Source organism: Crotalus tigris, unplaced genomic scaffold (genome assembly GCF_016545835.1).
Source record: "Crotalus tigris isolate CLP2741 ecotype Arizona unplaced genomic scaffold, ASM1654583v1 scf7180000018432.44079421565:4894166, whole genome shotgun sequence".
Taxonomy (NCBI): Eukaryota; Metazoa; Chordata; class Lepidosauria; order Squamata; family Viperidae; genus Crotalus; species Crotalus tigris.
The window spans coordinates 2,350,496-2,372,306 of NW_024096999.1; positions in this window are offsets into that span (position 1 = coordinate 2,350,496).

The following is a 21,811-nucleotide window of genomic DNA, read 5'->3' on the forward strand; positions in this document are numbered from 1 at the left end:
ATGGGGTGTTTCTTTGAAGTAGTGTCAGCCTCTCTCCAGGTGAACTTCTGCAGCATTCAAACTGCTCTCATCAATGTCAGGATTTCTCTTTCTTTCTTTCTTTCTTTCTTTCTTTCTTTCTTTCTTTCTTTCTTTCTTTCTTTCTTTCTTTCCTTTCTATATTTACAAATCTACATATCTATATATCTATATAATATCTATCGATAGATCTATCTATCTATCTATCTATCTATCTATCTATCTATCTATCCACATGCATATATACATACATACGTATATATACAATACATATTGTTATTTTAAAATTTGTATATTGTTATTTTAATACATATTTTAGAATACGCATCTTCTGCTTTTATACATAGTCAAATGGAAGAACATTTTGACGCAAAACAGTCTCATTTTAGTCTCTCTTCTTACGTGTTATTTTACATGTTGCTTAGCCCAGCCTCGCTGTTCTTTCCCTGATAATATTTAAAGATGCCTTCATTGATTTCTAGTGTAATGTGTAATCTTTTGAACCTCTAATTAAACCAAAGAGAGAAACTGGGGGGGGGGGAAACGTAAGGAAGTGTTCTACAAATAGCAAATCTGATGACGCTCAACGTGGTTATTATTGTCCATTTCTCATTTTATGTAAAAGACACCCCTTGCACTTTCAAACAATAAATAACTGGATCTGATATTTATAAATGACCTTCCTTTTTTTTTTTTTTTTTTTTAGCAAATCCATATTTCCAAGCCAAGGGCTATTTTGAAGCCATAACCACTTTTTAAAGGAATATGGGCATGGTGTTGCTTTTCTCTCCTAATCTTATCCATTTTTTTTTCTAGTGGTCATTTTTTTAATAACGAAATTATGCCAAGGTTCCACCCGTATCCTTCCTTTAGGATTGAAAAACTCCAATTGATATGAAATCCACCAATGATCATTGATTACAGCAGGAACAAAGACTTAATTGAGACCCAAACCCAAAGGCTAGTTCACAGATTTTTCTAAGCCATAATATAATAATAATATAGTTGGAAGGGACCTTGGAGGTCATCAAATCCAACCCCCTGCTCAAGCTGGTAACCTATACTGGCTGTCCAGTTTCTTCTTAAAAACTTCCAGTGTTGGAGCAGTCACTGCTTCTGGAGGCGGGTTGTTCCACTGGTTAATTGTTCTCACTGTCAGGAAATTCCACCTTAGTTCTAGGTTGCTTCTCTCTTTGGTTAGTTTCCACCTGTTGCTTCTTGTCCTGCCTTCAGGTGCTTTGGAAAATAGCTTGACTCCCTCTTCTTTGTGGCAGCCCCTGAGATATTGGAACACTGCTATCATGTCCCCCCTCGTCCTTCTCTTCTTTAAATTAGACATACTCAATTCCATCAACCTTTCCTTATATGTTTTAACTCCAGACCTCTAATCATCTTTGTTGCTCTTTGTACTCTTTCTAGAGTCTCAGCATCTTTTTTACATCGTGGTGACCAAAACTAGATGCAGTATTCCAAGTGTGGCCTTACCAAGGCATTGTAGAGTGGTATTAATACTTCACATGATCTTGATTCTATCCCTCTGTTAATGTAGCCTAGCACTGTGTTGGCCTTTTTGGCAGCTGCAGCACACGGCTGGCTCATATTTAAGGGATTGTCCACTAGGACTCCGAGATCCCTCTCACAGTTACTACTATTGATATTTGATTTTGGTTTAGAAAGTTTTGTGAACCCAGCCACCTTGGTTTATAAATTTTGGTTTGTGGCATAAATGTAATATGGGAGACTAACTAGTTTTGGCTTATTGATTTAGGAACCTGGCTCACTATATGAATCAGATCAAAGTCCAAAGTATCAGCACTAACAAGTGAGATTAAGGTAGCTTGAAGGCTTATACATCATTTGAAAATAAGCCATCTATACTTAAAAGTAATTTTATACTAATGGTAGGTCTCATTTAATTTTAAGGCTTTTTTAAGCTACCGTGGTTTTTTCAGATAATGGCAAGAATAATTTTTTGTGTGTGTACATTTTTTTGAAAAAGAAAAGAAAAATTATATATAAAATGTTAAAGAAAATTCCTTTCCAAGAAGAAAAATTACAAATAGAGTACAAAGAGCTGAAACAGCCTCCAATGTCCTTAATAAGTCCCCTCAGAAGCCTAATGCTTTCCAGATACACATTTTGCAATTATTTAGCAGGTTTAAATAAGTTGCACCCCTTATAAACGATACACCATTTTAGCGTTAAGAGAAAACATTTATACATTGCCAGGAATGGCTGCAACTGCCAAGGCCACATTTGGTTCATGCAGGCAAAGGATCTTTTGTAAACTAGCTCATCAATGATATAAACCTTTTCTTAATTCAACTTTTCGAAATGACCCGTTAGTTGATTAACAGTCCTATTGTGTTGAATCTCATTTGGGGCAACTGACCTTTCACAGCCACCAGCCTCGCCTTTTAAAAATACATCTTAAAGTTGGATGAAGATCGAAAGACCAAAACGGACATCCGCTAAGTAGGAAGAACTAAATTTTCTCTAAAGTTTTCTTTTTCTGTTTCTTTCTTTTGTTTTGGTTCTGCTGGATATTTCTCCGTTATTTTTCTTTCATTTTCATTTTGATTGTATTAACGCTCGCTCATCTTATGCAGCTGGTTTGTAAATAGGATCTGCTTGACTCGAATCAGCAAATTCCCAAGGCTTCAGGTGCTTGCAAAAGGGACTCCCTGGCTAGGCTTGAGTAGGCACTGAGTAGGGAAGAAAGATTCCAGTCGTTGCTTCGTTGTGTAAAGACAGGAGGCCAACAGACATCCCCAATTGCAAATTGAAATATTGGCTTTGAAAAGCCATGGCTCTCTTCTCCAAAGAGAGAAGCAACCTGGAACTAAGGAGAAATTTCCTGACAGTGAGAACAATCAACCAGTGGAACAACCTGCCTCCAGAAGCGGTGAATGCTCCAACACTGGAAGTTTTTAAGAAGAGAAATGGTATAGGGTTTCCTACCTGAGCAGGGGGTTGGACTAGATAACCTCCAAGTTCCCTTCCAACTTTACTATTATTATTATTATTATTATTATTATTATTATTATTATTATTATTATTATTATTATTATTATTGAAGTACGATTCCAGTTACAACCTACGACCAATTTGAGCCCAAAATTTAGGTTACTAAGTGAGACAGTGAGTTTTGCCCCCATTTTACAACTTTCCCTGCCACAGTTGTTAAATGAACCCCTGCAGTTGTTAAGTGAGTCTGGCTTCCCCATTGACTTTGCTTGTCAGAAGGTTGCAAAAGAACTTTGAGGCATTGTTTATCTTTATTAGAGAAGCATAGAGTCGGCACTAACACAATCGACACCAAAAACTGAATTCCCCCCCCCCCCTTGAGCACATAATATCAAAGCATAATTCCCTCCTCCAATTAACAGTCATAAATCACATTCTCCACTTAGTTTGAAATGCAGGCTTTCCCTCCAGCTCTCCAGCCCACCAATTCTTATCATCTCTTATTTCAGCAACCTTGGTTCTCACACTAGGTCCAGCATTGTTATGTCTAACTAAACTCTCCTGTACATTCCTCCCCCCAATATCATCTAACTCTAATTCTAACAGTAAAATATAAGAAGAAAATGGTTGCATCTCCAAATGTTGTCAAAGCAAAAACATCCGATGTTAGCAGGGTTGACATCTATACAGGTAGTCCTCGGCATACAACCACGATTGAGCCCAAAATGTATGTGGTTAAGTGACACATTTCAGTGAGTTTTTGTCCCATTTTATGACATTTCGTGCTGCAGTCATTAAGTGGATCACTTAGTTGATAAGTTAATAACCTAGTTGTTAAGTGAAATCAGGCTCCCCCATTGACTTTTGCTTAGTACATGCAATGTTAAATATAGACTTTGCTTATCAAATTTTTCAGGTATTATACCTAATAAGAAAAGTTCAGCTTTAAAATCTACATGTTTTCCTAACATCTTTTCTAACCAAGTGTGTATTTTTGTCCTTTTTTTTTTTTTTTTTTGCTTTAACACAGGTCCACCACAAAGGGCAATAGGTGCCAGATTTTGGGTTACATTTCCAACACTGACTAGAGATATTTTTAAACATTTTTGCTCATCTAGCAGGAGGGTAAGTGCCCTTGTAAAACGTTTTACATGTGTTTTCTTTATAAGAAGTTGCCATTGTAGATTTATCATTTCTTTCCCAAAGATTTTGCCATTTCTCTAACTCTATCTTATACCCAAAGTTTTTTGCCCATTGTATCATTGTATCTTTCCCTTGTCCATCCTCCATTTTCAAATTGCATAGACAGTTATATAGTTTCTTCATCAGTTTTTCAACAGAGGTCGACGATCTCTGATCAAACATCGCCTGTTCTTTATAAAAGTCATATATTTTCGTATCTTTATCCTATCTCGATTGCATTTGTGGTTGAGGCCACCAGGATAATTCAATGCTGTGTGTCTATGGGCAGAGACCACTTCAGTTTCTTTCCTATCTGTCAAGGAAGACATCCGGCTTGGGATTTTTCTAAATTTTTCCTATCCTTTCCAAGGGGCAGAAGAGCCGTGAGTCCCTCTGAGAGACATTAGGGGAAAAAAATGCAGATTTATAGTTAGAGTAGGGTCATCTGCGACCCCTAGTAAAAGAGGGATGATAATGAGTGACTTTGACAGTGAAGGGCACCCTTTTTTGTCTCTGCGTCAGGTTTATGTGCCTCCAATTTGATTCTGCTGGGTTATTACTCTAGGTAATGAAATCTCGAAAATAGCCTTTCTGTCGAAGAATGAGTTGTAGCTTTGGGGTCCTGAACTGTAAGCCAGCTCAAATCCCCATTAATCGCTCAAGGACTCGGTTCTCAGTCTTTGCAGCCTGGAGAGCACATGGTTCTTCCACACACCCCTAATGAAAATATGGGGACATCCAGAGTGGTTGGGGTTTTGTTTAAAGCAGAGGTGTCCAACCATGGTAATTATAACACTTGTGGACTTCAACTCCCAGAATTCCCCAGCCAGCTGTGCTGGCTCGGGAATTCTGGGAGTTGAAGTCCACAGATCTTACAGTTTCTATGTTGGACACCCCTGCTTTAAAACAAGTAGAATAGTCCCCTTCCATCTGCTCTGCTTTCTGTCATCCTCTTCCCTTGCCTTGGCCAGAAGAGAGGCAGGACTAAGGCAGCTAAGAAAAGGTTCAGCTTCCCTCTTCTGTTTTTCCCTCCTCCCAGCTTGGAATCTGATCTGTCATCCTATCCTCCAGAAGGAGAAGATGTCGTGGGAGATATCCCCTTGTATCAACTGCTGGGGCTGCCATATTAGATATCTTCGCCGCCTCCCCAACAAAGCACAGAGGGGACAAAAAGATGGTGGACAAAACCCTCAAGGAATTAAACAGGGACCAATTACATCGGGAAGAACTCCTGGGAACAGGATGTCCTTTAAACTGTGGACTTACCAGTTCCAAAATTGGGGTGGATTTTAGACCTTCTCTCACTCCTGCTTACATTGTCCACCCGTTCCTATTTCCTTCTGGATCTGCTTTTGCAAGAGAGAGAGAGAGGGAGAGAGGGAGAGGGAGGGAGAAAGGGGCAGAACAAGAAAGAGGGAGAGAGAGATTGAGAGAGGGAGATGGCGATGGAGACGGAGAGGGAAGGAGGGCAAGTTGAGGGAGAGGGAGAGAGAGGGAAAGGAGAGGGAGATTGAGAAGGGGAGGGAGAGGGAGAAAGGGAGAGGGAAGGAGAGATGAGAGAGAAAGGGAGAGGGAGAGAGGGAAGAAGAGAGAGCTGAGGAGAAAGGGAGAGGGAGATGAAAGGAGAGAGTGATTGAGAGGGAGAGGAAAGGAGAGGGAGATGAGGGAGAGGGAAGGAGAGAGTAATTGAGACGGAGAGGGAAGGAGGGGGAGAGGAGGGAAAAAGAGAGAGGGAGAGGGAGAAGGAAGCAAACTGTCCCAGTTGTTTGCTGGATTCTTCCCAAGAGTTCCCGAAGAGTTGAGCTGGCCCATAGATTGCTAACCTCTGAAGTTTTCAACCATGTCCAGTTAACTTGAAAGTAATCCATTTTACCCATGAGAAGCAGTTATATATATATATAGGTTGCTAACAAAGAATAAAGAGAGAACTGGTATAGCTATTTCGAGTTCCGTTAACTCTCTTCAGCCAGACTTACTCTTCTGAGATTCGAACCTGGGCTTATCTGCATGTTAGGCAGTTGTTATAACCTCTAAGCCACAGGGTCTCTCCCACTCTGTTAGCAATCAGGAGAGAGACAGGGGGAGGAGATTTTTACCTTGAGTGTACACCCTGTCAGCCCAAATATGGGAGAAAGAAATCTTCTTTCGTTTTCTTTATATATGTTTTCTGAGGTTTTCGCGGGTGTTTGTATGTAGGTCTTTGGTTGTTCGGGTTTTCTCCCGCGTAAAATTGGAAGTGTCTTGGCGACGTTTCGACGAAGTCCCATTCATCATCTTCAGGCTGGTGCTTTCAGCTTCGTGCTTCATATATATATATGAATATTAAAAACAAAATGGTGATTCCTGGGTAGATTCATGTTAAATAATAAAACATGCGAACACCAGGAAGTTATAAAACTATAAAAAGTTTTAATAGAATAAAACCAAGCATATATATATATATATATATATATGCGTTTAAGAAAATTAAAAACGTGAACCCTGGGAGTGTTCATGATAGGAAATAAAATGATCACCAGGGTAATAAAACTATAAAATTTATTAAAAAGCGCCTAGCTTTCGCCGTCACCTGCCGGCATCCTCAGGGCTAGTGCGCCAGGGAGTGGGAGGGTCATTCTTATAGGTGTGGTGAGGTCTGCGCACGACTCCTCGACCTCGTCATTGGGCCTAAATAGGATAACTGCGTGCGGCTGGTCTGTTCCTTTCTATTCATCTCAACCGCCCGTTCATCCTCCTCCATCCTTCTCTCCCTCAATCTTGAGGTGGGCGGGCAAATGTCTCTATGGTTGCAACAGTCTCTATGTTTGAGCTCTTTTCCCTCGGGGGTAGGTGGCAGTGTGCATTTCGTGTTTCTTTTACAGTCCTCCTTCGTTCCATCGTTCTTCCTATGGCAAGTTTTTTGTTGTTGAATTTTGGTATCTTTGTTTCTTATACAGGTATCATTTAAGTGATCACATGGGTCCTTTCGAGGTAGTTGTAATTCGTTAACGGTCTGGGGCTGGAGGGGGGGACCTTTCGAATGTGGAGGGGGTAGTGATTCTTCAATTGTCCCTGTGTGTAGTCGCTTTGTGCGCGCTACGCCCTGTTCGGGCGATCCGGAAAGGGTAGCGGTGGGGCCATGCCTTCGCTCTTCCTCTTGGGGTAGGTATCGTCCAGGTGATCTCACACGCCCCTCCCGAATAGATATAGTTCGTCGGCAGTCCAAAGCCGAAGGGCAAGCCACTCGGTCGTGGGTGGAGGGGGGCGGAGGCTCCCCGCCCGTCGCCACCCCCAGCTGTCCGGCGCGTCTCCTGCTATGAGTGATCGATCCGGGGGGAAGGTTAGCAATAGAGTCGTGATCTGTTTGGTCTTTGCAGCGTCCTTCCTCGCTACAAGTAGGTATAGATCGTCGGCAGTCCGAAGCCGAAGGGCAGGCCATTCGGCCATGGGTGGAGAGGGGCGGAGGCTCCCCGCTCGTCGCTACCCCCAGCTGTCCGGCGCGTCTCCTGCTGCGGGTGATCGGTCCGGAGGGGAGGGTAGCGATAGAGTCGCAATCTGTTTGATCTTTGTAGCATCTTTCCTCGGCTTGTCTCCTCCTCCCTGCGTCGTCGGTGGTCATACGGATCCTCCGAAGCTCTCCGGAATACGCAAGCGGGGGGAACGGTGGCTTGATCTCTTGAGTTCTTTCTCCTTCTTGCGGTTTCCTCTCTCCTAACTTGGTCCCCTTGATCCAGCGGGGGGCTCTCTCTTTTCTTTCTGAAATGACTGGCATATTTCCTCCCATATGCAGGTGGATTGCCATATCTATTCCCCCCGCTTGCGTATTCCGGAGAGCTTCGGAGGATCCGTATGACCACCGACGACGCAGGGAGGAGGAGACAAGCCGAGGAAAGATGCTACAAAGATCAAACAGATTGCGACTCTATCGCTACCCTCCCCTCCGGACCGATCACCCGCAGCAGGAGACGCGCCGGACAGCTGGGGGTAGCGACGAGCGGGGAGCCTCCGCCCCTCTCCACCCATGGCCGAATGGCCTGCCCCTCGGCTTCTGACTGCCGACGATCTATATCTACTTGTAGCGAGGAAGGACGCTGCAAAGACCAAACAGATCACGACTCTATTGCTAACCTTCCCCCCGGATCGATCACTCATAGCAGGAGACGCGCCGGACAGCTGGGGGTGGCGACGGGCGGGGAGCCTCCGCCCCCCTCCACCCACGACCGAGTGGCTTGCCCTTCGGCTGTGGACTGCCGACGAACTATATCTATTCGGGAGGGGCGTGTGAGATCACCTGGACGATACCTACCCCAAGAGGAAGAGCGAAGGCATGGCCCCACCGCTACCCTTTCCGGACCGCCCGAACAGGGCGCAGCGCGCACAAAGCGACTACACACAGGGACAATTGAAGAATCACTACCCCCCCCTCCACATTCGAAAGGTCCCCCCCTCCAGCCCCAGACCGTTAACGAATTACAACTACCTCGAAAGGACCCATGTGATCACTTAAATGATACCTGTATAAGAAACAAAAATACCAAAATTCAACAACAAAAAAATTGCCATAGGAAGAACGATGGAACGAAGGAGGACTGTAAAAGAAACACGAAATGCACACTGCCACCTACCCCCGAGGGAAAAGAGCTCAAATATAGAGACAGTTGCAACCATAGAGACATTTGCCCGCCCACCTCAAGATTGAGGGAGAGAAGGATGGAGGAGGATGAACGGGCGGTTGAGATGAATAGAAAGGAACAGACAAGCCGCACGCAGTTATCCTATTTAGGCCCAATGACGAGGTCGAGGAGTCGTGCGCAGACCTCACCACACCTATAAGAATGACCCTCCCACTCCCTGGCGCACTAGCCCTGAGGATGCCGGCAGGTGACGGCGAAAGCTAGGCGCTTTTTAATAAATTTTATAGTTTTATTACCCTGGTGATCATTTTATTTCCTATCATATATATATATATATATATATATATATATATATATATATATATAAAACAATGGGGAGGCTGCATTCATACCAGCCCGGGATCTTTAATTGGAAGCAAAGACGGCAGGAAACGAGGACCTGTGACATTTAACGTGCATAGGCTGACTTGGTAATACATCTCATTAGCGGCAATCAATACATCTCACTTGGATGAATTTCCAGCCGACTTCCCCTCCCCCCTTCCCCCCAGGCCTAAAGGCCTACTCCCGAGTAAAACAAAAGGCCCTCTGTCACCTCGGAGTCCTTCTCCTTCGCTTGGGGGGGTAATTGGACTTCACGTTGCAATTCGGGGGGGGGGGCTGATCTGCTGCTAATTACAGATACGGACAGGAACGACCACAGGGGTATTCCTTTCATGACATCAGCGAAGCTAGAGGAAACTCCCTCAACCTCCGAACAATGGCATCAATTGCTGCTCCGTGAGGCTTGTTTTCAAAGCTGCTTCTGGGGTCTCCAAGAGTTGCGTTGAACTTTTTACATTTTTGTTCCCGCCCGATTTCATTTTGGCTGAAAGATCGAGTCCAGGAAAGCCAAGATATTGAGCTATTTTGCTTCCGGTGGTCCAGGTACCAAACTGGAAACCGGGAGACTGTCCCACCGGAAACATGAAAGCCAGCTGAGTGACTTTGAGCCAGTCACCAGGAGAGAAAGAATTCTAGTCTGGACTTAGCCATGAAAGCCAGCTGGGTGACTTTGAGCCAATCACCACGAGATGGTGAGTTCTAGTCCTGCCTTAGGCATCAAAGCCAGCTTGTGCCAATCACCAGGAGACTGGGAGTTCTAGTCCCACCTTAGCCATGAAAGACAACTGAATGACTTTGAGCCAATCACTAGGAGAGTGAGAATTCTAGTCTTGCTTTACACATGAAAGCCAGCTGGGTGACTTTGAGCCAATCACCATGAGATGGTGAGTTCTAGTCCTGCCTTAGCCATGAAAGCCAGCTGGGTGACTTTGGGCCAGGAGACTGGGAGTTCTAATCCTACCTTAGCATTGAAAGCCAATTGGGTGACCTTGGGCCAGTCACTCTTTCTCAGCCTGACCCACCTCACAGGGCTGTTGTGGGGGAAAATAGGAGAAAGAAGAAGATGCGTTCAACAGGTTCACCTCGAGCTATTTGTAAAAATAATAATGGTGGGATATAAATAAATATACAATATAAAATAAAGATATGACTTCCAACTGGAGTTTCACCTCTAGCTCTGGACGAGTGCAGGAGAGAAAGATGAAAAGGTTGCCTTCACCTCAAATACTACATCTACTTTGTTCTGGACGATACTTCCGACAACTATTTTATTTTTATTTATTTATTCACTGTATTGAATTTATTTGCCCGCCCGTCTCATACGGAACGAATCCTGAAGCAATACCCAGGCAAAGAACAAAAATCGCAAGGTGCCTATTGTTGTAGAATGGATTGGAAAGGGCAAATATTCAGGAAATGTTAGCTGTATTGATTTTATTCCTCTACAAGGTTTGTTTTTATAAAGTTTCAATATTACACGTTCTTCATTCCAATTCCTTATTGAATCCTGGCCTTTGATTAAAAGCATGGATTTTAATTCATGTACTTACAAGCAAGTCTGAAACGGGGAAGCCCCCGTTACTTTTACAACGCTAAAGATGTTTTCTTGTCCACATTGCTCAACACACAGTCAATATGTTATACTTCTCTTATCTTTTTCCAAGATCTATTTTTTAGCTCAACTACTTGAGCACGAATGGGCAAGCAGGTAAATTAAGGGCAAACTCTTAATCCTACTTACTGAGGGATAAGAAACTCTGAAAGTATAATTTCCTTCAAAGCAACTAAGTGTTATCCTTTTGTAAAATTACAATTGTACAGATAAAAGCTAATGCTCACTATATATATATATCAAGGAATAGGAAGCAAATAAAAAGTGCAGAAAATAATTAAAAAAGATTTTGGAGGTGGGGTTTTATCCAGTAGACATAACATCATTTGCATCTAGGATGGCAGACATTTTTAAAATTAATTTCAGAGTCCATTGTTCCCAAATTTGCTTCAATGCATTCAGTGTTAAGGCACATTCTATGTTAACAAGTCAAAGAGGTGTTGTTTTTGTTCTTGTGCTGCGTTTCAGTCATCACAGATTTTAAACACAGTTTTTAAAATAACGTATTAACCTGGAGATACTTATAAACCAATTTCATTCCGGAACAGAAAGTCTTGTAGTAAATAAGGAATGCCATAGTTGGACGATGTGTTTTAAGTTCTCTCTCTCTCTCTCTCTCTCTCTCTCTCTCTCTCTCTCTCTCTCTCTCTCTCTCTCTCTCTCTCTCTCTCTCTCTCTCTCCCCTCCATTAGCAAATGCATTTTCTCCTTTATGCAGTCAGGAGAAATTCACCTTTATTAAATATCCTGAGTTAATTCTCCTAGCAGACAAAGAAAAGGATAGAATTTCAAAGACAACTGGATTGATCCATTGGTTAAAAGCTGGAGAATCAATTGACAATAAAACTTTTTAATCAGCAGATGGGCCTGTTGAGTCAGAATATCAGTTTCTACCTGATCAATATTACAAAGTAATAATCTTGCTGCTCAAATTAATAAACAGCAGGGGTGAGGGGAGAGACAGAAGAGAATGAGAGCTGTAACAAGCACACACATTTCAGCAACTGATAGAAAATTGGGCTGCATTGAATGTAGATATGGGGAGACATAAGCCTAAGACTGAAAATCAGGCTTGTCAGATGCTATATTTTTTCTATCCTGCTCTATGGACTAGAGAGTTGGTCTCTGACACAAGGCCACCTGAAGAGACTAGAAGCATTTGAAATGTGGATTTACTGGCGGCTGTTACGGATAAGCTGGGTGGACAAGATCAGAAATGAGGAGATGATAAGCCACCTGGGAAAGCCAAGGGAAATCATCAAAACAATTAAAAAATGAAAGTTAGAATATTTTGGACATGTGATGCGACCCCAGAAAAATACGGCATACTCCATTTAATCCTCCAGGGAAAGACTGAAGGCAAACGAGGTCCAGGCAGAAGAAGAACATCGTGGCTTCAAAATCTAAGGGACTGGTTTGGACAAAACTCAGCAGCACTTTTCTGTGCGGCTGCTGATAAAAACAGGATCGCCAATGTCCGATAATGGATATGGCACAAGAAGAAGAAGAAGATGGGGAATATTTGATGATCCAGATGTTGTTGGGTTGCAGCTCCTAGCAGTTGACAATAGTGAGGAAGGCTGGGTTCTGCTACATTTAAAGGCTGTGAGTTCTAGTTTTGATGGGTCTTTGGTGCTCTTTGAGGCTTCTGCTTTTCTTGCAGATGTTTCAAGACTCAATAAGGCAACATCATCAGTGCGAGAAGGGAGTGAGATTTACGAGGAGGAGGAGGAGGAGGAGGAGGAGGAGGAGGAGGAGGAGGATTGTCAGGTCCTTGGTGCTCTCTGAGGCTGGTGGTTTTCTTGCAGATGTTTCATGACTCAACTAGGTAACATCATCAGTGCTAGAAAGGACTCTTCTCTGACAATGAAGATGTTATTCATTTGGGTCATGAAACATCTGCAAGCTCGGAGAGCACAAAGGCCTCTCATTTCAACCCAGAGCTACAAATATGCTTCCTTTATTAATTCTAGTTTTTGCCTTCGGCACAAAGCCAGCTGCATGGTCTTGGGCCCGTCCCCCTCTCTCAGCCCTAAAAAGAAGACAATGGCCAACCTTTCTGAAACACTTTGCCAAGAAAATTGCATGAATCCAGGCAGTTGCCAGGACTCAAAAACTGACCCAAAGACACTAATCATCCTCATCTTCAACAATAACATTTCCATTCTGCGGATAGAGGTATTAAGTGGCTGAATCTCCTTCAGCTCTCATGAATGATGTCCAAATCTCTAGTAGCTTGTCGGTAAGTTGGTCCCTATCCCAAATGTGAACTTGAAACCGAACACTGAGCAGACTGCACATGTGCAGAATGGAGAGACCTTGGCAGCAGACTCAAAAGAGGTGAAAAAGGAAGACAAAATTAATCTTGCAAACTCTGACACCTCCCACCTCTGCTTTAAGTTGCAGCCTTCCCCGCTCAAATTAAGATGCATCTCTCTCTCTCTCTCTCTCTCTCTCTCTCTCTCTCTCTCTCTCTCTCTCTCTCTTGTTCTATTTCCAGCAGCAGCTGGCCAGATGCCACCAGAACAGTGAAAGCCACAATATTCTGGCACTCCAAGAAATGGAGGACCACAAGCAGAGAAAGCAAAGCAGGCTTTCCAGCTCTGGTTTGCCTTCCTTGGTACAAATCTATTTTATCAAGAGATGTGGTGAAATCTCTTCCAATGCAAGGAATCTCCGAAGCTCAGGGTGGAGCTGTGGACTCCTTGGTCCTCTCTGAGCTTGGTGGGTTTTTGCCTGCCCAAGTTCCGTGACCCAACTAGGCAAGATCAACAGAACACTGCAACCCAGCACAGAGAAGACGGAGGACTCTACAGAAATATCTTCAGCCATGGGGAAGACTTTGGAGCAAAATGTTCAAGAGGCAAAAAGAAACCAAAAAGGGGACTTCTAGCCCATTGAAACAATGAGAATGTATTGCTCTGGGGATTATCTGCTGATATGGCTTATTAGATGTATTGGCAATAAGAAAAGTGGGAGATATATATATATATATATATATATATATATATATATATATATATATAGGTCTTTGGTTGTTCAGGTTTTCTCCCGCGTAAAATTGGAAGTGTCTTGGCAACGTTTCGACGAAGTCACATTCGTCATCTTCAGGCTGGTGTTTTTAGCTTCTTGCTTTGAGCAGCAAATGAATGAATGAATGAATGGCTTTCAAAGGTACCATGACACCTCAACACTTGGTTGGGAGGGAGGGAGGGGAGAAATCACTTTCTGTAAATAGGAAGGGAGGGCAGATAATTGCCAAAGGGTCTCTCTCTCTCCCCCCTCCCTCCCTCCCTCCCTCCAAACACACATAACCAAAAGGGTGTTTTAATTAAAAATGCTATGATCAGGTTGGCTGATCCAAACATTTGCTTAAAACAGTGGTTCTCAACCTTTTTAATGCCGTGACCCCCAACCGGTCGTAAGTCAAGGACTACTCAACTGGTGCAGCACCGTTTGCAGACTGGGACTTTTGGCGGGCTCAGCAGGGCAGAGACAGCCTGGACAAGTCCTATTGGCTTTTGAAAGCCAATAGAATTAGACTCTATTCAAGAGAGTCTATTCTATTGGCTTTCAAAAGCCAATAGAATAAAAGGGAGGAGCACAGCTAAGGAAAAGGGGAAAAAAATGGCGGACTGCGTTGTTTGGTGACCCCTGTGAAATGGTCGTTCGACCCCAAATGGGGTCGCGACCCACAGGTTGAGAGCATGTAGAAGTAGCATCCTTTGCCTGAGTCAAAAGCCTATCTTCCTACAGATCCTTAGATTGGAAGGAACACACACACACACACACACACACACACACACACACACACACACACACACGAGGAAAAGTGGTGAATTCAGTAAAAGTGGACTTCTGAACTAGTTATTCAGTGATCTAAGCCAGGCAGGATCTGTGCAGTGGATTGCAAGGTGAAACCGCTGCAGAAAAGCAGAGAATGGATCCAGATGTGGTATTTAGGCTGCTTAAATCAGATGCAGCCAAGATGCCACCCGCAAGTGGACAATAAAAAGGTCCCAGCCTTAAAGGTTTCACAGCTCCCATTAGGGACTTTTAACTCATTCCTTTGTAAAGGCATTGGTTACTCTTTCTGTTCTGGATCTAATGCATAAGGAAGCATGAGGATCCAAGCTAATCTTACCTTTCTAAAAACATCTTGCAATATAACCCTCCTGAGGCTTTTCTCCTCCTCCTCCTCCTCCTCCTCCTCCTCCTCCTCCTCCTCCTCCTCCTCCTCCTCTTCCCCGCCCCACCCATTTCAAATCCTCAGTATGAACAGAATCTTAGAGAAGTAACATTGCTCTATTACTTCAAAGCCATTCAGGACAGTTATAATAAAATGGAAAGGGGTTAGATTAAGTTAAAAGCTGCCTAGTGGAGTATGGTAAAGGGGGGCTTCATTCTTGATCTTTATTGACAAGTGGAGAAGGCTGTTGGTAGCCCTCTCAGTGGTCACATTAGGATCTGGAATCCCGGAGTTCGGGGAAAAAAAATACTAAGAATGGCCAGAAGAAATAGTATGGGAATTAAAAATTGAGGAATGTGTCTTATTTTTCTTGTTTATACTACACCAGCCTTGTTAATGTGTAATATTTGGGGGGGGGGGATTTTCTCCTCTTCATTTCTTTCCTGCTCCCCTTCCTTCCTTCCTTCCTTCCTTCCTTCCTTCCTTCCTTCCTTCCTTCCTTCCTTCCTTCCTCCCTCCCTCCCTCCCTCCCTTTCCTTCATTCCTTCTTTTCCTCCCTCCCTCCCTTTCCCTTCCTTCCTTCCTCCCTCCCTCCCTCCCTTTCCCTCCCTCCCTTCCTCCCTCCCTTCCTTCCTCCTTCCCTCCCTTTCCTTCCTTCCTTTCCTTCCTTGCTCCCCTTCCTTCCTTCCTCCCTTCCTTCCTTCTTTCCTTCCTTCTTTCCTTCCTTCCTTCTTTCCTTCCTTCCATTCCTTCTTCCCTCCCTCCCTCCCTCTTCCTCCTCGCTTCCCCCCCATTTGTTTTTACTATCTCTCTATTCCTTCTGGCTCAGTTGTAATTCAGTTCTTAAGCTAAAAACAAAATATGGATCATTTCTTAGATGTCACTAATAACAACTCCACGTTCCTTGGTCAAGGCGGGCATCTTCGGCAATAAATAAAAGACAGAGGGGGGGGTATGGGGGGGCGGTCGCGGCGAAAGGAGAATGATCCGTTTGAAATAGAGCGGAGGGGGCTTCCGGCCTCCCCATCCCCCACCCCCCTTTTTAAAAAAAACCGGAGGGATTGAAATGAAATGAATCGCTTGATCGCAGATCATTTGAAAGGGGGGGGGGAGGAAGCATTTAGTGATGAGGGAGGGGCGGAAAGCACAGTCCAAGCTAATTTAGAAATTGGAGTTTGTTGTTTGGAAGGAGCAGAAGTTCAGACCTATTTCTGGGGATTCTTTGGGGAGATCTTTAATTAATATTTACGCCACAGAGGTTGAAGAAGTCCGTTTGGTGCTGGGATTTTTGATGGAGAAATTTAAAACCCGCGATTAATACTTTTCGGAAACAGAGGGGGTTATTCGGAAAAAGAACTAAAAAAAACCCTAAGAAAAAGTGATTTGGAAAACTTGGAAACATAAATTTGTAGATAATCAGGCCAAAACCAGGCATTTTCAACCAATAACTGAAACAAGTAATGGGCTATTTAAAAAATGACTACAAAAATTGATAAGTTCTATATTCTGTCTCTCTCCCTCATTCCCTCTTCCTTTCACGACTATGCAAAAAGAAATATGGAGAGGGGGGGGGTCAAAGAGACCCAACTTCCGACCTTTGTCCCCAAAATCTCTCCTTTACGAAATATTTCAGAATTTGGGATGGGGGTGAGCTGAGCTGGGGGGGGGAGAGAGACGTTTTGTTCCTTGATTTGTAATAATTTCTGTGGGTTTTTTTTGCTGCAACGGCTGCCGGACCCGACTTATCGATCGTTTTGCGCGGACAGTTTCAAAGGGTTTTTCTGCCAATTAGCTGCTGCGTGGGCGACAAACTTACGCACACGCATGAGAGTGTGTGTGCAAGCGTGGGAAAACTCAGCCAACGCCTCCCAGCAGAAGGTGTATGTATACATTTAGATACAGATATATACCATGAATGTTTATGGGAAGGTGTGTAAGTATTGGTGGGGGATATGTGAAGCTACTCCTCCCCCCCCCAAAAAAAAATCCAGAAAAATTGGAAAACATGATCTGTGGGATCCCAAAGGTATTCCCCCCCCCCCCAAAAAAAGGCAACTGGATTTTCTTCCTAAGTCCAGTTGCCTTTTGGGGGCAAAAACACCTTTGAGACAACCACGACCTGCACAGCTGAGGATCTCCATAGGGACCCATGTGTGGAACCTTTGCTTGGCGCTGCCTAGAGAGCGCGGGATTTTCTCTGGAGCCAGTGAACGAATAAATTGCAAGGACGAACCGCCCGGCGAACATCGCGTCGCCTTTCCCCGACCTCCCCCTTTCCCCCCCCCCCGGCTTTGATTATTACATAAATGAGGCCTGTTTTGATCGGAGGAGAGTGGGGGTTAATTTGGTTTTTTAAGGAAAAGGGGAAAGGAAATAGATGGATGAAGGAAGGGAAGGGAGGAGAAGGGAAGGAAGGAAAAAGGAAAGGAAGGAGGAGAAAGGAAAGAAGAGAAAAAGAAGAAAGGAGCGGAAAGGAAGAAGGAGAAAGGAAAGGAAAGGAAGGGAAAGGAAAGAGAAAGGAAAGGAAGGAGAAAGGAAAGGAAAGGAGAGGAGAGAAAAAGGAGAAAGGAATGGAAAGGAAGAAGGAGAAAGGAAAGGAAAGGAAGGAGAAAGGAAAGGAAATGAGAGAAAAAGGAGGAAAGGAAGGAAAAGGAAAAGAAAAGGAAAAGAAAGGAAGAAGGAGAAAGGACACGGAAAGAAAGAAAGGAAAGAAAAAGAAAGGAAAGTTGTGGCGCTCACAAGCGCACCTCGCCAGGCTAACCCAGCGCCGAGGATGGCTCGCCCGCCTTTGCTTCCCCCGCTGGAAGTGCGAAGTTGCCCCCCTGCCCGCTTCCGAGTCTTCCCCCTCTCCTTCCCGTACGATCCTCTCCCCCTTCGCCCCCCCCCCCCGCCGAGCGCTTGTCTGCTCTCCGAGGTTTGATTTGCATTGCAGAGCATCGCCCCCACCTCCTCCAGAGATCCTGCGTTGTTGTTGTTGTAGTTGCTGCTGCAGGTTTTTTTGTTTAAAAAAAAGGGGGGGGGGAACCGAACATCCCACAAGCGAGGCAGGCATCTACAGCGGGAACGAGAATGCCTCTCGCCTCTTGCTACCCACCCCCTTCCCGTAAGGGAAGAGGAGGGGGCGTTGAGAGACTGGCAAGGGGGGGGGGAATCGGGGTGGAGAGGGAAGCCTGGATACAGTTTGCCTGCGGAAAAAAAAGCTTCGAAGTTGCCTTCCAGGCGGTGGCGTTTAGTGGAAGGGTTGCTAGGAAGAGGGGACGAGCGAGGGATGGGGGGGGGCGGTTCGTAGGAAAGCGGCACCCTCCTCTCCTCCTCCCCCCTCCCCACCATTCCCTCCATCTGGGTGGAGGTGGGCCGAACAGCAGCAAACAAACAAACTCATCTGAGTCAAAACGCCCCCGCGGTTGGCGAGGCTACTCAGAAGTAAGTCGCGCGGAATTCAAAAAAAAGGGCCTTTCTCCCAGTTGTAAAAGCCGGCCGCCCCCCCCCCCCGGTTTGGTTGCAAAGCGCCCCGCCGCCGTTGCCTTCCTTCCTGCCTGCCTGCCTTCCTTCCTTCTTTCCTTCCTTCTTTCCTTCCTATCTCCCTACCTCCTTTGCTCCTTCCTTCCTTCCTCTCTCCCTCCCTTGCTTCTTCCTTCCTTCCTGCCTTCCTTCCTTCCTTCCTATCTCCCTCCCTCCTTTGCTTCTTCCTTCCTTCCTTCCTTCCTTCCTTCCTTCCTTCCTTCCTCCCTCCCTCCTTTGCTCCTTCCTTCCTCCCCCCTCCCTCCCCAAATCAATGCGCCAGGCGCCGCTCAACTTTTACCACTTCCACTCGGCCGACGTTGTACGGAACCGTTTTCGGTTGCTTTAGTAGCGATCCTTAAGCACGGAGATCCCGTGGAAGGTTTCAAAGCGCGCAGCCGCCGGGGAGACTTGGGGGGGGGGACACGCGGAAGGGGCTGGAGGGAGGAGGACCAAGTGGGGTGAAAGCCCCCCCCCAGGCGCTGGCGGGGGGGGAGCCAAAGCCTGTCTCGCTCCCACCCCCAGCTCCGAGGGTGACAAGCGCTTGAAAAGCGAGCTAAAGGCGCAGGAGACGCCTCTAGAGCAGAAGACGGCCGCGTTAAAGTGGATCGCGGACAAGGTCCAAATTAAAAGAGTTTAGGATGAGGGTCGGTTAATGTAGGGGCGACCTGCGCTTCTGGCGCGTTGGTTTCCTCCCCCTCCCCCCGGCCGGTTGTCATTCGGAACAAAACCCGCGCAAAGTTTCCGAGCAAGAGGAACCACAAGGCGGGGAAGGTGGCGGCGAACAGCCCCGTCCCAGCCACCCCCCCCCCGATCCATCTCTGCCGAAGGATGTCTTTAAATATTCAGAGCAAAATAATAACACCCAGAACTCGGGTTATTGTCGCTATTTTTCAACCCCTGCCCGAAAAGCGGGCTGGGTTTTGTCTTTGGGTCAAACTGGTTCCCGGGTAGGGGAGAGAGGGTCGGGGAAACGCGAAGAAACCGGGGTGTGGGGGTGCACGCTTGCGCGTCTGCCCTCACGTGTGAATGGCTAACTGGGTGCGCGCTAGCCACCTCGGTTCGAAGAGTTTATGGATTGGCCGCTTTCGCCGCATTGGCAAAACCTGGCAAAATGTAGACGTTGTGTTGGGTCAACGCGCCCGCGCGGACCTTCAGACATCCAGCTGGTGGGTGCTACCACAACTACACAAAAAACCGGGGAAAGGGTGTGGTGGGTTTCGCCTGTTTCGCCGCTGTCAGGGGTGATAATTCTGTCCACGCGATGCAGCTATTGGTGAGACCAAGTTTTGCCTTTGCCCGTTTCGGTTCTGTCCCACAGGCTTCAGTTTTTGGTGTGTGTACGCACTCGTGTACTCGTGTATTCATCTCTTTGTGTTTTAAGGCACACGGAAACCTGACAGAAGGACATTTCGGTGTTGGGTTCGCCTTTGCCCATTTCGCAGAATTTGCGCATCTCGCACCAAGGTGAAAGAAAAAAAAAACACACCCCACAATCTTGTGTTTTTGTTTTTTGTTTTAATTTACATAAGGGTTCTGCCCCTGCCCACCTCGGCAGAATTTCGCAAATCCAGTTCTTCTAACGAACCAAAGAAGCCCGGCGAAAAAAGGGCCACAATTTCCCAGCCGGGTGTTTGTTCTGTGTGTCTTTTGCACCGCATCATTTGAAATGGAAATGAATCGGTCCCTACTTGTAAGAGAAATAATGTACATACAGATTGACAGCTCGGGAAAAACCAGCCTCTTCTGTCACCGACCTTCAGAAAGAAGTAGAAAGAGAAGGATGGTCCTGCGAGGCTCCGCCGGCTTCGTTTAAACCTGGTTTGCCCCCTTTGCGGAGTCGCACGTGTGAACGCCGCGTTCTGCGCCTGTGTGTCGAGCCGTTTGTTTGTCGACTGATTGGCACAAGACTCTCGAGATGGTTATGCAAATGAGCCCAGTTTGGGACTTCGGCCTAATACCCCGAATCGAGAACTAACCAAACGGGCCTTGTTCTCACCACCCTGTGCAGGCGCCGTTTTAGCTGAGTTTTAATCTCGTTTAGGAAACGGTGCCGGAGTGGGTGGTGAGAACAAGGCTTGAGGCAGCGCTGCCTTTTGAACTGACCTGCGAAAGCAAATTGGGCCGCTGACTTCGCAGGAGCGGAATACACGCGTGAATTGATATAGCCCCGCACGTTTTGGGTGGAGGGTCGGCCCTGTTCCAAAGCAAGGAGGGGGGATTTTTGCCCTTAGAATAAGTCGAGGAAAATGCCTCTCAGATTAGCGCCTCTCCACTCCTTTTTACCTCCCCTAGCCAGCTTTTCACAGTTCCCACGTTAAAAGAGGGGAGTCCCATTGCCTTTTTTTGCTTGTGCGACCCCCTCCTCCCACAGCCCCTACCGCCCGGACAGGAGGTGTCCCCAGGTCCACCCGCTTTACCTAGAGACAGGTGAGCGAGCATCAAAGTTTGCGGATACGGTTGGGAAGGCTAAGAGCCACCGCTGCCCGCCGCGATGCGCCGGGCCATCTCTTGACTCCTGGCGGGCAAGCGTCTATCCTTGCCCCCCTGCCCCTCCCCAAATCCTTCCGCCCCCAGTTCTCTAGAAAAGGTCCCCCGCAGCGCTTCCCACCAGGCGCCCTGGCCCGCAGGTTCTGAACGCGCCGGGCTTTGCCTTTTCGCGGATCCGGAGGCGCTGAATTTGGGGAAGCAGGCGCTCCCTCTCCGCCAGAGCAGAGGCACCCCAAAAGATCACGGAGGCGCCCCAGTTCTTCCCCGGAGCACCTCTCTCTCAGACCAGGAAGGAAGGAAGCGGCTTCGGATTTAAAGCCCTGGACGAATCGTAAAGCGGCGATCCTGGCTGTAAGTCAGAATCACAGGAGCGCTTACGGGGGTGGGGGTGGGGGTTGTTTGTGGGCTCCCTTCCTGAAATGCCATCCGAATTTTAGGGGGGGGAGAAGGGAGGGGGGCAGAGATGACAAATCAGCTTTCAGCAGAGGGGCCGGAGGGGGGGGGGGAGGGAGGGAGAGAGGGAGGGGACGGAGGTGCAAAGAATGGGAGGGGGTCTGGGCTTCTCCACCCGGAATACCATTTGACACCCCCACCCGCAACAGCGGAGGGGACGAAGGCGAGCAAACGCGCGCGCCCTTCGTTGAAGCGGGAGAAAGGGGCCAAGTCCGGGTGACAAAAAGAAAGTTCCCCAGGAGAGAAAAGCGGAAAGATGCGGAGCAAAAGTGGAAAGAGGGAAGCGTTGCTTGGTCCCTGGGACGGGAAACTTTCTCGGTTCGGGAGAAATAAAGGGTAAAGTGGGAAATTCAGGGAGGGAGGGAGGAAAGACGTGGGAAGGAAGGAAGGAAGGAAGGAAGGA